Source organism: Halichoerus grypus, chromosome 7, assembly GCF_964656455.1.
Source record: "Halichoerus grypus chromosome 7, mHalGry1.hap1.1, whole genome shotgun sequence".
Classification (NCBI taxonomy): domain Eukaryota; kingdom Metazoa; phylum Chordata; class Mammalia; order Carnivora; family Phocidae; genus Halichoerus; species Halichoerus grypus.
In genome coordinates this window covers 73,805,225-73,821,969 of record NC_135718.1, presented here as the reverse complement: position 1 = coordinate 73,821,969, position 16,745 = coordinate 73,805,225, and the positions used below count along the sequence as shown (strand labels likewise).

The window sequence follows — 16,745 nt, the reverse complement described above, 5'->3', positions numbered from 1 at the left end:
GACTTTTTGTTACTTATTCTTAATTCTAACAAAGAACTTCAGATAAGCTTTTTTTTTTTTTAAACCAGTAACCATCTTTATCATCTTGGATAAACCATTTAATTTTCCTAGACCTAAATTTCCTCCTCTACAAAATAAAGTAACAGAACAAATCTGTGGATACCTAAGGCTTTTACTAAGTCAATGTTCATCCCCTAACTCTAGCTTGGTTCCTTAGACTCTGTTCTAGCTCTTTAAATATGTGCCCCATGTGCATTTTTTCCTAAGTTCCTAATTCTTTCCTGGTACTTGCCAAGAAAAAAAAATAATAAAGATGCAAATAAAAAGAATCCAATACAAAATTTCAGTGCTATTCACTGACCTCCTATCTCACAATAATCACTACAGGTTAATGGGAGGTAATATGGGAACTAATATGGGAACCACTAAGTGCCTGAAACACGGAAGTTACACCCTTTCTTTTCCTCCTTGTATCAGAGCTAATGAAAGCCATCAATTGGTCATTAGAAATAAACCTTTCCAATTTGTAAACCAGGTTTTTGGTGTTTTACTGTTATTTTGAAAAATTGATGGATGATAGAACACTATGGAGGGGAAGAGAAATTTGTGTACATGGACTCCCCATATACTCTCAGAATATGCTAGAATGAATATAGGCTTGGGAAAGTCCTACTCATAATGCAAAACAACACTGGGATAAAGATAAGTATGTGATAAACACCAAGGCTTCCTTCTCATGCTTTCCTCAAATATACATACACCTGACATGTAGAAGTTAGCATTTGTCTGTTTAAATCATGGCACATCTGTACCTTACCTTTTGCTCTAAAAACTATTTTAACGACCACGGTGTCTAGCCTTAAGGGATGATGGTAAAGCATCTCAATGATCTATCCTTCTCTTAGACCCCTTGTTACTTAGATGATATGAATGATCATAGCTTTGGGATCTTCACACACGCTTGGGGAGCAAATCAACGTTGCAATTGCAGTAGTCAAACCCAAACTTTTTCAAATGTTTTATCAACTAGGCAATAAATAGTTCACAATCTCCACTTTGCTTGTTAGTAAAGAGGAACTGTGCCATGAATTCAGATGAATTGGTGTTAATATCTAGAAACCATTTTGAGAAGCAGCTCTACAATTTATAGAAACCATAAAACCAATCATGATAAAGAATCTGATTGATAAGGAGACCAGAAGTGATATGGATCCTCATTGACCTTACTAGCTGAATACCCACTCCTGATTTCAAGAACAACTGTGCATCAATGACCAGGAGAAGACAAGTCAGGAAGGCTGACAGTACTGGGACCTTCCCAAATTGAGATGGGCCTTTGGCTAAAAGTACAAAAACACCTCTTGTTTAAAGGACAGCCCTCTAGAATCATTTTTTTCTACTTTTCATAAATATACTATACAAAACGTAAAAGTCAATGCATATGGACTGGAGTCAAGAGATCAAATAGTAAAACCTAATCTTTTTAACATTTAGTCAGAATTTTGGAAAGGATGCCTGGGCTACTGAATCAAGACTCTTCAAAGACCCCAAATTCCAAAGAGGGCTACATTAGTGCTTTTAAGCACCTAAATCATTAAGAGTAGAGGACACAGTTTTCACAGTATCCATAAGCTTTTTTAAAAATTAACTAGATTTTGGGGTACCTGGGTGGTTCAGTCAGTTGAGCATCTGACTCTTGGTTTTGGCTCAGGTCAAGATCTCAGAGTCCTGAGATTGAGCCCTGCATCAGGCTCCATGCTCAGCGCACAGTCTGCTTGGGATTCTGTCCCCCTCCCTCTCTACCTCTTCCCCCACTCATATGCACAAGAGCACACATGTGCTCTAAATCTTTTTTAAAAAAGAAAAAGGAAAAATTAGATTTTTGACCATTAAAAAAAAAAATCACAAAATTGTGAGTTTCTGGGGACCACATCATCTGTGAGTCCCCTACATTTATTGCAATGTCTAGAAATTAGTAGGTACCACTAAATGTTACTGAATGAAAAAAAAAAAAAGACTGAAAAAAGTATTCTCTACTTCTATACATCTAACAAGATTAGGCTATCTAGAAATGTTTTCTATTTCCTAGAATATTAACCATGAATCTACCACCTGTTTAATATTCACAGCAAAAAAAAAAAATTAATTTATAATCATGAGTATGTTTACAACTTTCAATTTACATATTTTAATTCATCCCCACAGTTAAGAAATTTGCGATCATTCCAATATAGAGCATGTAAGAATGTTTTTTAACACCTGAGATTTGATGACAAGCCAATTCCCACTGAACAGATACTTCAGATGTAAACTTCTGAATATTTCATAGGCTCTGTGTGGGAAGGAACTCATGAAGGAATTAAATACCACAATTTACTAATAGCCAAAACTACCTCCTGGGAAGTATTGTGAATTCTGTCTAGACATAGCCAAAGGGTTTATGAACGATGTGTGGGAGTGACATGGGAAGGTTCAAGGGTTCACTTTGAGGGTTCCATCCAATTCCACAACCTTATTATATAAGAAGTTGTATCTTTAGAAGAAAAGGCACAGAAACAGGGAGGATACTTGATTCTTGTTGAAAAAGGATTTTACTCTAAGGTTAAGGTTACTTCAGGATGTTCTAGAAAAAATGTCAGTGGCTCTAATCAAGGAAAATGCACACTAAGTGCATTCCTTATGAGGTTCCTGAAGTCAGTTACTTAGTATTTCATGTACGAATGCGTAGTACTGACCGGTAGGCCCACTATCTTGTATGTCCACAATAAACTTTTACTGACTAAATTCATGACTCTGCCTCTCTCGGCAAATGTAATAATTTATAAAGTAATTCAAATAAAGAATTAACACCAAATCTTCTGCATACAAAATAACAAAACTGGCAAAAACAGAATTAAAGTGTAACCCATCACAATCGATTAAGAAAAAATGGGCGCCATGTTTTTTTCAATTTAAATTATTTGTTTGCTGTAGCTGGTAGGGCTGGGGTTATTTAATGTCTTGAAAAAAAGCAAGGACTTTGGAGATTATAGGATCAGCTTCATCAGAGGGCAGGAGGTAGGTCTTCCTGTTAAAAGAAGGCAAGGCAAATTTTCAGTAGATGGGAGCATCTTCCTCCTAGGAGCTGAGAAGTCTCCGGAGATCTTGAAGGTAGGAGCAGAAAGCTATTGTTCCTACAAATGTCAGACAGTTTACCTGGAACTTCTTTTAAAAGAAACTTTAGACAGTTTTTCATCTTTTGGTACTTTGCTGGTAATTATCTAAGTGGGAGAACCACACGGAACTGTCCAGTAGGATATATGACCCGGGGTTCTAGCTAGAGGAGTAAAGCAAAGGTCTACGGAACATGTAGAGCATTTCTAATACCTTAGAAAGAGTTGAATACCCAATTCTCTGATTGGTAGATAACATGCTTACCAACATACATTCCTACAGTTGGTATTATTAACAGTTAGGAGAGCTGTACTTAAATGGAAGCTTTGATTTGTAGAATTTCTAAACAAGTTACATTAAAAAGGGCATATCCTTCCTAAGGAACACTCCAAGGAATGTATAAACAACAACAAAAATAATAAGACCACCAAGCTGGGAATGGCAAGACTAATAGCCATTACACTTGAATGATGCATGTTCTAGCCATGATACATGCATAAAAATACAGTGAACCTTAATCAGAAATTCACCCAATGGAAATAGAGTATGAAAAATCACCCAAAAAGGGGTCCATTAATAACTAATAACAAATTACTGGGTAAGACCAAGAGAAAAAGCTACCTAAATACCTAAAATGATCACTTATACCATAAACTTCTCTCTCCAAAACAAAAAATTCTGTTCAACCGATGGATTTAAGGTTGCACAAGAAGGAATTTCAAGATGGATAAAGCAATCTGTGAGCCTCTAAAAACAGTCTAAGTTCCAATTCAGTCATGTGTTCTCACAGAATTAAAAACTTCTGGGGCATTGAAATGAATTGGAGTCCCTTACCAAACAGTAATTTACAATTTTCATGGGAATATAGGAATTATCACAGGTTATTTCCTCTTAACAAATATACCCTAACTACAAACTGGTGTTTCTTTAATCTTCACATTCTTTCCACGTAGGCTTCCCAGATTTCTCCTCCAATATCCTACCCTACTATGCGAAGCTGATAAAAATATCAGTTATGTATGGTATCCAAAACATCCTGTGGACGATGCAGTCAACAAAAATGTCTTCAGTGTTGAAGTACATTCAAGCATAATTTCCTATCCCTCTAGCATCCACAACTTTCTCTCCTCTGTTCACATTTTCTAATGTGGTATGGTCTAAATGCTTGAGTCCCCCCAAAATTCACATGTTGGAATCCTAATGCCCAAGTGATGGTGTTGGAAGGTGGGGCCTTTGGGAGGTGCTTAGGTCATGAACATGAAGCCCTCATGAATGGGATTATTATCCTTGTAAGACACGCCACAAGGCTCCCTAGCCCTTCTACCATGTGAGAACAGAGTGAGAAGTCTGTGACCCAGAAGACAGCCCCCACCCAACCATGCTGGCACCCTAACCTCAGACTTCCAGCCTCCAGAACTGTGAGCAATAAATTGTGTGGCTTAAAGCCACCCAGTCTGTGGTATTTTGTTATAGCATCCCAAAGGGTAAGACATCGTGTAGACCACAGAAGTTGCTATCTAAAGTTAGAAAAACGTTAATTAGAAATGAGCTATAGAACACTGGGTCAGTAGTGAAAAGACCTCATCTTATTTGGCATCTAATGGGGGAAAACAGGCCTCCTTACCACCTCAGAGAAAAAGCCCATGTGAGGCCCAGAGATGCTAAGTGATTTGTCTATCACCACCCTGATCCACGGCAAAGAAAATCAGTACTCATGGTGACTTCTTTAAAAACCAAAGTAGAGTAGGATTGGGTGGGAGGGCGTGGAGAGGTGGAAAAGGCTTGACAACACACAATGACCTACTTAGGCCATGACTGCGGAGTTGTGGACCTAAGCCTCCTAACAAGGCAGTCAGGTCCAGAGTGCCTGACTACAAAGTCTAATGCCATACACATCTCCCTTCACTGGGGAACATGAAAAAGCATCTTCTGTATTCATAACCATGTATTATGTCATGGAGAGATTAACCAAGTTTTGGCTTGGAAGGGAATTTATGTGGGTAAAACAAAATACAGGAAAGGTATAAGTATTTTAATAAACCGTATGTGCAGCTAATGCTAAAACTGGGCTCTCCATTATAGATTCACATACATCTAATCAACATGAACTACATTCGTTGACAAAGCTTTTGTTTTTTGTCTTCTTTTCCCCCATAAACTATGTTCTTCCAATTGAACGAGCCATTCCCACCGTGGTGCTGAATGGCTAACAGACCACAGAAACACATCACTCTCGGCTCCTGTTTGAAACCAACAGCTATTACAAACCACAGGTCTTGATTCAGGGCCTACGTCGACGAAGTTTTAAGAAGCTCTAATTCACTTTACACCCCTCTGTTCAGCAAGGCATTTAACCGGCTTAAAAAATAAACAGGAAAAAATGATGCAAAAAATAAAAATATCCAGTTCTTTGATTTTCATGATATAAAGCTGCTCACAGACAAAACAATCAGCTACATAAACAAATCTCATGATCCTCATTTATTATGCTAAAATCATGCTCTTCTTAAAATTACCACAGATTTAACTTGTATATAAGGAAAAGTATACTTCAAATTACAACTAGTCACAGTTTTAGGATTATCATTTTAAAAAATGAAAACATCCCAGTATACAACTGACTTCTATTAAGCCATCTATGAGGGGCAGAACTAAATCTACAGTTGGTTTCCAGATAAACATGTTTTTTAAAAACTGAATTATGTCTCTACTGTCAAGGACGATTCCTTAAAATACCTCCATTTGGGAAAAAAATTAGCATAATGTTGAGAGAACTTATTATTCATTTCAAGTGATTGTTGACTGTTTTTCTTTTTTCTAAAGCCATTTAGCATTAAAGAACTTGGTAACAAGTCTGAAAACTCCTATAACTCACATGTAGAAGAGAGATTAAAGTCAACATTCTCTTTTAAATAAATCAAATAGCCTTAGGGATAATATTAGAAATATTTATTTTTAAAAGTATTAGAACGCTCACTAGGGGGACATCTGCCCTCTCTATTTATGTTAGCCGCAATTTAAGTTTTTTTCCCCACTCAGTGTTTCCTCCAGTATAAATAAAAGATAGTTGCTTTTCATGATTAATTTTAGTTATTTTCTTTAGGGTAATGTAATAGTTCAACATTTTAGTCACCTTTCAAGATACGATGACATAAAGAAGGTATCTAGATGACAGTGTCCAGGCAGAAGGCAGAGTTCCAAAGACAAAAACAAAAAAATTAAAAACAAGGAAGACTGTCTTCCTAGGCTAGTGTTTTTCTACAGGAGCCAACAGGGATGGTGCTGGGGGGCAACTCTTCTCTACAACACCCCACAAGGTCTTCACCTGCCCAGGAGCAGAGGCAGGGCTGGTGGGGGATCTCGCTACGTCTAGAACCCACCACGGTGCACTGGGCTACTTCAGTCCAAAGCCTTCTGGGTTTTACTTCACTGTGTTTTGAGCACCAAGTGAGAATGAAAACCTCTTGAGCATAGGAATCTTATGAAGTTAACTATTTGGCATAAAATGCCACCTCCCTAGCCCCAGGCACATGCTGAGCCCTGCATGCAGGAGCACAAGGATACAAGCACATTCAACACCCTTGAGGATGTCCTGGCGTGCTCACACCCAAGCCTGGGGCACAGCTTTACCCCCCATCACCTGCACGACCACGGGGAACTAGCTTCACTACTGAAAGCCCAAGATTCTGCATCTGTAGAATGGTTAAGACCTCCGGAGCAGTGATTAGAGTGACTAGCACAGTCCGAGGCACACCGTCAAATGTAATACATGTTACCTGACATGGTTCTTTCTCCCCCCCCCCCCACTTCCTTCACGGCACTGAAGGCTTCTCCTTCAAGCTCTACGCCAAAGAGCATTCGAAAACCATGAAAAGGAAGAGAACGTTTAATGTGTTTTAGAAAACATTTTCTATAAATTTTGGACAGCACACGTCTTTACCATTTATACATAATTATTATTAAACAGTATGTGACCTACATGCCTCCCCCACTCTATTCCAGAGGGCACCCTACAAATGAGCATCTGGCCTCCTACACTGTCCTGCCACTCTTAAGAACCACAAATTTCGGGGCACATGGGTGGTTCAGTCCGTGAAGCGTCTGCCTTTAGTTCAGGTCATGATCTCAGGGTCCTGGGATTGAGCCCCACATTGGGCTCTCTGCTCGGTGGGGAGCCTGCTTCTCACTCTCCCTCTGCTGCTCCCCCTGCTTGTGCTCTCTCTCTCTCAAATAAATAAAATCTTTAAAAAAGAACCACAAATTTCACCACTAATTCCTTCTGGTCTATACTGCAAAGTAGCATTGGAATTTTTTTTTAATTTTTATTATTTCAGAGAGGGAGGGAGAGAGAGGGAGAGAGAAAACACAAGCATAAATGGGGGGAGGGGGAGAGGGAGAAGCAGACTCCCTGCTGAGTGGAAAGCCCAATGCGGGGCTCAATCCCAGAACTGTGGGATCATGACCATAGCTGAAGGCAGACACTTAACCGACTGACCCACTCAGGCGCCCCAACCCTGGAGGTTTAAACACTCCTAAATGGTTATTACAATAAGGTAAAGCCTAAAGATCTACTAAGTTATCTCTCACAACAATCTATTTAGATACTGTTGCTGAGCTCTCCAATACTACTTTGAGATCTAAGGTGCTTTTCTAAATGAACAGAATTACAATTTATATCACAAAATATTCACTAACACAATCATGCCTTCTAAAGCGTAAGAAGTGGTCACATTGTCAGTAAGAAAAACAGGTAAGCAATGGCTCTGAAAACAGAAGGGAAAAGACAAAAGCACTTCAAGGACAGAGAAAAGAAACAAAAGTACATAGGTCCAGAGGGATCCGCTTATAGTTTCCAGAAATCAGGGAGAGGTGAAATATGCAGCAATTTAATACGAACTCAGGAGGATTCCAACTATATTTATACCATCATGCGATTTTTCCGCCAAACCACACAAGAATTACTGAACATCATGGCAACCCCTCTAACGGGATTGTTAACTTTTAGCTAGATTCCAGACTTGATGAACTCCTAACTCTGAAGTGAGAAGGGAGCCCCTTTTCCCCATCCCTGGTTTCCATTAGGAAGGATTCTCTCAGGTCTCTTTGTGTCCCTTCCTCCTCTGCACCCCCAGGACATGGCTTAACCTAGCAGATTGGTAAATGGGGGAATAAGTAGGCATGCTGGGCTCAGCTCCGCCCTTTCCTCCTATTGGAAACACGCTGTCCACAAGAAGAATGGGCCACCCAATCGGTAATAAACATGAGTCATAATCTCTCACTTGCTCTACTCTTTTATTTCCCATGTTCTTCAGAACCCAAGCAAGAAAATGGATGCAACTGGCTGGGCCTGCTAAGAATGAGATACTAGCAGCTCCCAAGAAGATTCAAACAAAATCTAATCTTTGGAAACACAGTCCAGTCGTTAAGAATAGAGAATCTAAAACTGGGAAGCAAGGGGCACCTGGGTGGCTCAGTTAAGTGTCCAACTCTTGGTTTCAGGTCAGGTCATGATCTCAGGGTTGTGAGATTGAGCCCCACGTTGGGCTCCATGCCCAGTGGGCAGTCTGCTGGAGATTCTCCCTCTGTCCCTCCCCCTGCTCACTCTTTCTAAATAAAAACTATTTTAGGGAGACCTGGGTGGTTCAGTCGGTTAACATGTCTGCCTTTGGCTTGGGTCATGATCCCAGGGTCCTGGGACAGAGTCCCATATCGGGCTCCTTGCTCAGCGGGGAGCCTGCTTCCCCCTCTGCCTGCCGCTCCCGAGCTTGTGCGCTTTCTCTCTGACAAACAAAATCTTAAAAAAAGAAAAAAAAAAAACCTTTAAAAACTAGGATGCAATGTTTGAAACCCTCTCTGTCGACTGTAAGTTTGGGTAAAATTCTTAACTTTGCTGCGTCTCAGTTTCCTCACCTGTAAAATGGGGATAATCATAGTAACTCATAGGCTTATTAGTATATGTAAAGACTTCAGAACAGTGCCTGGACATAATAAACTGAGTACATTTTAGTATCACTACAAAGATTACCATTTTTCTCATTATTACTATCATTATCTTGTCCCACAAGATAAGACTTGAAAGGAAGTACTCATCCATGCTAGGTTAGATTCTGTTTTATGAGTTCATGCCTACATCACCAAGAATGATGAACGAACTATAATGGACAAACTGTAGGAAAATGAATCAGTTGGCCCACCATGGGCATGGTCATCTGAAAAAGCAATTTTGCCTCACAAGAAAAGGAAACTCCCTAAGCATACACCATTTGGCACATATACCAAAGATCTTTGTGTTTGTTGTTGTTCCTCACGTCAGTAATTGCTCATCACCTGGTCTCCAGATTTTGGATGTGCATGCATCTGCCTGATGATCAAATGACTGAGGCCAACCTAAGTTGTGGTCAAATGTTTCTGGGTGATGGCAGAAAACCTATGCATCCTTTCTGCTCAGTTACTTCTCTCCCTCTACCATGTACTTTAAAAAAAAAAAATAGGAAAAAAGAAAATTTTGTTATTTGATACACCAGAGTGCATCTTAGCTGACCAAATATGCCTACGGCTAAAATGCTAACTGAGTTGTCAGAGACCTTTCATCTCATTAGTAACTGAAACTGACATTCTGTCTTACCTGAGGAACACAAGGGCCTCCCTGCCGATCACAGCGACATCCAGAGCACTGGTAATTGGCCCCAGTGGAGTCACCAGCACTGGTGTTCAGGCCACACGTTATCTTTAGGGGTCAAGTTGCTCTACCAGCAGGCACCAGAACCACTGCTCAGATGGAAGCTTGGGGAAGAACCTCATTTTTAGAAAAGCACAGTGTGTCTGAATTAGCTTAGGGCAAGCCGGCTCTCTCATTTACCCTTAAAATAATAATACGAAGAAGAAACATGAGTTCGAGGTTGGAAAATGCCATTGCTACTGGACTATTAAATTTTTTTCCCCCAGCTTGCATCTACCTACATCACAGGTATTGTCAAAACCTTAAATATAGGGGCGCCTGGGTGCCTCAGTTGGTTAAGCAACTGCCTTCAGCTCAGGTCATGATCCTGGAGTCCCGGGATCGAGTCCCGCATTGGGCTCCCTGCTCAGCGGGGAGTCTGCTTCTCCCTCTGATCCTCCCCCCTCATGCTCTCTGTCTCCCATTCTCTCTCTCAGATAAATAAATAAAATCTTTAAAAAAAAAAAAAAACCTTAAATATAGACTGAAAACCTCAAGGAAGAGGAGAGATGCTTCTTTCCAGTATACGAGCAAAAATCTGAGGAAAGAGAGGATAGGAACAGCAAAAAGACAGGACTCTGGCTGGCCCAACACAAGACGTTTAGAGTACGTTTGAAGATACAACATGGAGAGCGTCTCTCTGGCCCATTTATTATGCACCAACTTATTATGCACCAACATATCCCCAACACTGGCCCCAAGCCTCCATTTTCATACGTCTGAAAGAGGATACAAAACATCACACAAATGCACTATTCCAAGGATAAAACAGGCACACAAGTTCTCCCGGAGCCCACTGGCTTCTCTCCATAGTACCTGCCAACGGTTATTCTCACACCTCGCACACCATCTGCTCTGGACGAAGCTGTTCCTTAACTTTCCAAATGTGTGTTTTCCAAAAAAAAAGAAAAAAAAGTAGGGTCACCATTCCATTGAAAGACTATGATACCGGGATGCCTGGGTGGCACAGTCAGTTAAGCATCTGCCTTCAGCTCAGGTCATGATCCTCTGGGACTGAGTCCTGTATCGGGCTTCTTGCTCAGCAGTGAGTCTGTTTCTCCCTCTCTCTTTGCCCCTCTGCCTGCTTGTGCACACGCACATGCTCTCTCCCCGGCGAATAAATAAAAAAATCTTAAAACTCTCCAATGGTTTCCCAGCCTCTTAGAATAAACCCATCTTCCTTACTACCACCCAGAGGGCCCTGTCTGCTCTGGCACGTTCTACCTGCTCTGAATTCACTTTTTAAAAAAAAAAGGAAGGAAAAATGACTATGCTACCATTAACAAAATGGAAAACGTCAACACATCATTCCCCCAAGGTGACCCTCTGGCATGGGGCGGTGGGTGGGGGGGACAAAACAAAACAAAAAAACAAAACGTGTGTGCTGACCGCCGCCCAGAAAATGTCACTTCAGTGAGACACTGGATAAAGAGATAAAAACATCTTTCTTGTTAACTCACACAGATGCTTTAAATGTGCTTTAAATCCAGAAACAGATAAGAACCCAGTTACTAATTCGACTTCTGAATATGTATCTAATAAGGCAAATAGTAAGAGAATTTTCTTCCTGGCAAACTGGCAGTACACGTGACTAAATCAAATAGCGGTGCTATTAGCCGAATGTTTGAGATGCCCCTCACTTTTTAAATCGGATCTTTCCCTATGATCTTAATTCCTAGGAAGTATCCTGTGTTAGAAATGGCATGTTTGTGACCCAAACAAAGTTAATCAAATCGTTATTTCTAATATTGACTGATTTCCTCAGAAACAACACTCTGCTTCTGATACATTTCATAAACTAAATTTAATGTCTTAAGTAAGCAAAAGCATAGATTAGCTGGTAAGGGATTTCATCGAATCAGTGCTTTTATTCGTCTATCACTAACCATAATAATAAATTCACATTAACAGAGAAGTTACAGATTTTAAAGATTATAAATGCATTAGATACTTTAGCTACCAACTTTCCAGGGAAGCAGACGGATCTCCAATGTCCATTAATGAAAGGGACAAACCGTCTTTGACCTGCAGGACTCGTTCAGAACAGTAAGTTTTGACCCCAACCAGCACTTGATAATATTCACTTAACATTCCTACGTGCATTTCCTCAATGGGGGAAAGACCTGCTCTGAGGTGCTGTCGTGAGCACCATGGATAATATATACGATGCACTATGAAACACACAGTCCTAGCTGATAGTACACACACACACATATACACATACGGCACAGGTAAGTCCTGTGTGGCTCCCAGCACAATGCCCGCCACATGGCAGCCTCTAAAAAGACAGCTGTTGAACAATTAAAAAGGAGAGCCCAAGATTGCTTAAAATTGCACAGCTTTCAGTACATAAGCCTAAGTAGAGGCTGGAACGTGTGGCCCTGGTCTCTTGCACCTTCAAATGCATGGTAATCCCTTGTTCTGATGCTGGTCTTTGGTGCCCGTCTCACTTGACAACCATGTGAGCTAAGTGTTAGCCTCCCTCATTTACACATAAGGAGATCGAGACTTGCAGAGGAGATTAGCATCCTTTCCCTCCTTCCTGTCTAACGAGATCTCAGTTCTGTGCAGTTACCCATTCCTCCCCCACAAAGCCATGTGCTTCAAGGGGAGGTTATTTTCACTTTGTTAGCAATTATTTCAGAAACGGGCATTTGACCAAACTCTAGTTCCCGAAACACAAGAGAAGCCTGGCTTCTGGAAAAATGTTCTTTTCTACTAGGAAACGGCCCCCAGAAGAAAGAGTCTGGTTTCTTTCTTTGGACAGTGCCACATCGGCATATGGATGACTAGAAGTCCTTCAGCCTTCTTGCTATGAGTTAAGAGATGGATTAACATCAAGTGTAGCAGAGACGAGAGATGTATCACCTGGAACAGCCAGTTCTGGACAGGCTCTACCTCTAGACTTAAGAAACTCCCTTTGGTATAAGGCAATTAGAAATAAGGGTCTCTTGTTTGCAACCAGAATCCCCCCAACATGATCAACAGCCCAAAGTCGGAGAGTGCCATATTCATACCTAGGCCTATTTGACACTCCAGCTTGCTCTCTTGGTTGCTATATTCCAGCAGACTTCAAAAGGTTCAACAGGTGCCCCACCCAATGCTAGAGGCCAAGGTGAAGATAAAGCACTGACCATGTGGCAGGTCCCCCCACATACTTTATATACATTATTTAATTTAATCCCCCATAGCTCAAAATTGGACTCTAGGATTCAAATGCCAAATTTGCCACAGAGATCAGACTCCTATGGAAGGCTAGATTTTACTAAAAAACTTTTGTTGTTGTTGTTAGCAGTCAATTGTATCAAGAGTCTTGATTTGCAAAGTATGAAAGTAAGAAAATGAGCTTGGGAGTTGAAACCCATAATATCTTGGGTCAGTTGTTCAACCTCTCTGCATTTCCTCAACTATAAAATACCTCCTCTGGGAAGCTCATGTGGGATAGCAGGTGCTCAATAATCAGTACATAATCATAGTTAATAGTATTCCTGGATCTACCTACAGTAACACTAGAAAAGAATCCATGAGCATTGAAGTATGTGAATGGTCTCATTAATCCTGTGATCATAATCGATAAGTCAGTCTCCATTCAGCAAGGATGCCTCTTAATGTTTATCCACCATCAACATGAAAAATAACCCTTAATAATCTATAATCTGATTTATCTTTCCAGAAATGACAAGGAATTATTAAACCCTACTGATATTTCCTGAATGGAAGAGCAGAGATGAAAAATGAATGTGCATCCAGCCGATTTCTAAACAGCTTAGAAATGTTAATAGGATAGCCACCCTGCATATCAGGATACAGACTGCATAGGCCACTAAGGTATTAGTCACTAACTGATTTTAAATTTTGCCATTAATCCCCTTGTCCCCATTAACTATTATTTCACATTCTGAATGCCACAGCAATAAGCCTTTGGAGCAAACAAATACAACAAAGCCTGCATATGGAGACCACAAATCCTAACACAAATCACTGCTCTCTCACTGGGGACTCAGGGTGCGTGGGAAAGAATTGGCGGTCCCCTCTGGGGGGCAGGAAAGGGGTTCAACAGCCGTGGCGCCCATTTAATTACAGGACACAGCTACCCGACTACACCAGCAGGGCACCTTGTAATCTGCACCCACTGGGTGAGCTGTGCTCTTAGTCTGTCCCAGCCACTGCTTAAGTACTATGCAATCCTGTGAACTAGGTATCTATCATTATCCCCACTCAATAGAGGAAGCACTGAGAAGTTCAAGCCCAGGGTCTCAGGGCTAGTATGTGGGATGCTGCCAGGATTCAAAGCCAGGCCCACTGACTACAGAATCTCTACTTTTAACCACCCCCCAAAGCCCTTGTTAAACAACTAGCTGTTAATCAAACTAAACTTTCCCAAATATTCCTATGGTCACTTTAGGTACATCTCACTTCCCATCCATGATTTAAAAAAAAAAGAAAAAAGTCTTTTGGACTCTAACATCAAGAGGACAAGTAGATCAATGAGTCCCCTGAAGCCTGAGTCACCAAAAAGGAAAAGAAGTTATTATAATAATGTCACCAGGAACTAGCATTATACAGGGCAGAGGATGAGAACAAGTATCATAAAGGACTTCTTCGAAAGAAAAACCAAGTAAATTCTACATATCAGAACTGTGACTGATAGCTGAGCCAATCTCATCTCCCTTTTGGAGGTCCCTTCCCTACCCAGGAAGCTCAGTGACCTGGAAGTCAAGGTCACCGTGGGAGAAGCCTTCCCCAGGGAAGGTGGCCTCCTTGGGCAGGGGTCCAGAAGGCCTTTTCTCACCAGCCCACACTCACTGTGTGAGAATCTTTACTTTCTATGAGAGACCAAAAGACTATACTGTCCAGTAGCTGGAATTCTAGGTAGCCTGGAGGGGCAGGAAAGATTTGGGGGGACAGTCCTCCACTTAAACATTAACTGAACACCTATATGCAGAGGGCACTGTGCTAGCCAGTCACTGAGCATGGGGTACACTGGGTTCTATACTGAATGCTTTCAATTGCATTATCTATATAAACATACGGAATAGGTTACAGTTTTCGAAAGATGCAATCATTTAACACTTAACATGAGGTGAAGAATCTTCATTTTTCCAGGTTTTATTGTAGGTCCCTAAAATATGATTTTATTGATTTTTTCTAAAAGCGTAGGAACTTTTGTTTTAAAATCCAATATTCAAGGCTGAGTGTGGCTGGCCTTCAATGTACCTACTGAAACCAATAAATAGGTGGAATACACCGAATTCAGAGATTCAGGGGTCATATGGAACCTAAAATTCATCTATGAACCAGAAAAGTCTTCAGAAACCAGAACTGAGGCTAATTTGAAGGCACGAGGCCCTAATATCGGATATCATTGGACAAACATTTTTCATTCCATATGTCATTACACAAGTTAGACTGAGAAAGATAACATGTCCTTTTGCTACATATTTTTTATTTAGACTTCCCTAAACTTCAAATATTCATTAACTTGCACAAACTGGACTGTTGGTTATACTAGCGTGAGATGCCACTATACAGTTCTATATTTGTAGTTCCTTAAACTTTATGACCTAACACAATTTTAAGGATAGAACTTCTATATTATAACTGAAAATATCTGGAGAACTTTCAACAAATAATCTGTCAAGTTCCATCCATACTTCTACTAAAATGTTAATCCACTAAAATATGAAACTCTGGCAACATGGGTCTGCAGTAGACAGGTGAGAATATAACCATTTCCCAAGGTTACAAGACTAGTAAACTGCTACCTACTGGTCTTCAAAACCTAGTCTGTTTTCTCCCTTCATTTGTGTGTGAATACAATAGAAGTATTTTAATATGTTTATAATGATTACCACTGAGCCAGAACCCCGAGTTAGAAGGAGGAGAATATAAAGAAATGGGAAATAATACAGGAAAATTTGTAGGCATAACTACATGAAGACAAATACTCCATATGATTCCAGGACTACCAATGAAATAGAATCCTCATTTAGAGCACCTTAGTTTGTATTAGAAAAGAAGAATGATAATAAATACACACCCTGAAAACAAGGTGTAACAACCCACAGAGTCATACCACCGCTAATCAATATTTAAAGAGCTTAGAACCTGCAAATAGAGCATTCTGCAAGATTCTAAAATACATGTTGGTATTCTGTACTAAATATGCTTCTAACTCGTACCCTTATGAAATATCAAAAATCACTGTGAGGCTGGGGTTGAACTGAGCCTTGGTATTTCATTTCCCAAATTTAAAATCTAGGGGCACCTGGGTGGCTCAGTCATTAAGCATCTGCCTTCGGCTCAGGTCAAGATCCCAGGGGAGTCCGCTTGTCCCTCTCCCTCTGTCCCTCCCCCCCAGCTCATGCATGCTCTCTCTCTCTTAAATAAATAAAATCTTAAAAAAATAAAATAAAATAAAATGTAACATCTCTCTCTCCAAGTTTTGACTTTATTCACATGAAAAAGATTTAAAATAGAAACAATACAGTAACTCAAGGAAAAAGAATGGCAGTGAGAAATAGTCCTCTCATCTATTAACTTCTAGTTACATTTTTATACAATACATGCAGAAACACCTGGAAGATATTTTAAAACTAAAAAATATTAAATACTGTCAGGGCAACTAAAAAATATTAAAGGATTAATAATGACTTGACCAACAGTGGGACCTAAAACAAGGTTAAAGAAAGTACAGGTGGGAAGACCTGACAAGACAGTTACTAGAGATGTTAGCTTAATTTTAATTACGTAGACTGTATTTTAAGAGTCTTTTTTTAAGCACAGACTTACGAGTGCCTAGGAAACCAGTCAGACCTCTGGCACCGAAGGGTGATGAATAAGAGACACTACCTTTTCATGTGCACTTACAGGA

General features: G+C 40.3%; 1 protein-coding gene and 1 non-coding gene across 2 annotated transcripts in view; both read right to left on the bottom strand.

The window, feature by feature from the left end:
- The window catches only part of RYR2 (ryanodine receptor 2), a 731,966-nt gene that overhangs the window by 567,935 nt on the left and 147,286 nt on the right, over positions 1-16,745 (bottom strand). The window lies entirely within an intron of this gene.
- LOC118533872 (small nucleolar RNA SNORA2/SNORA34 family) lies at positions 5,312-5,444 on the bottom strand. The gene has a single exon (XR_004916404.1). It is a non-coding gene; the product is annotated as a small nucleolar RNA SNORA2/SNORA34 family (small nucleolar RNA).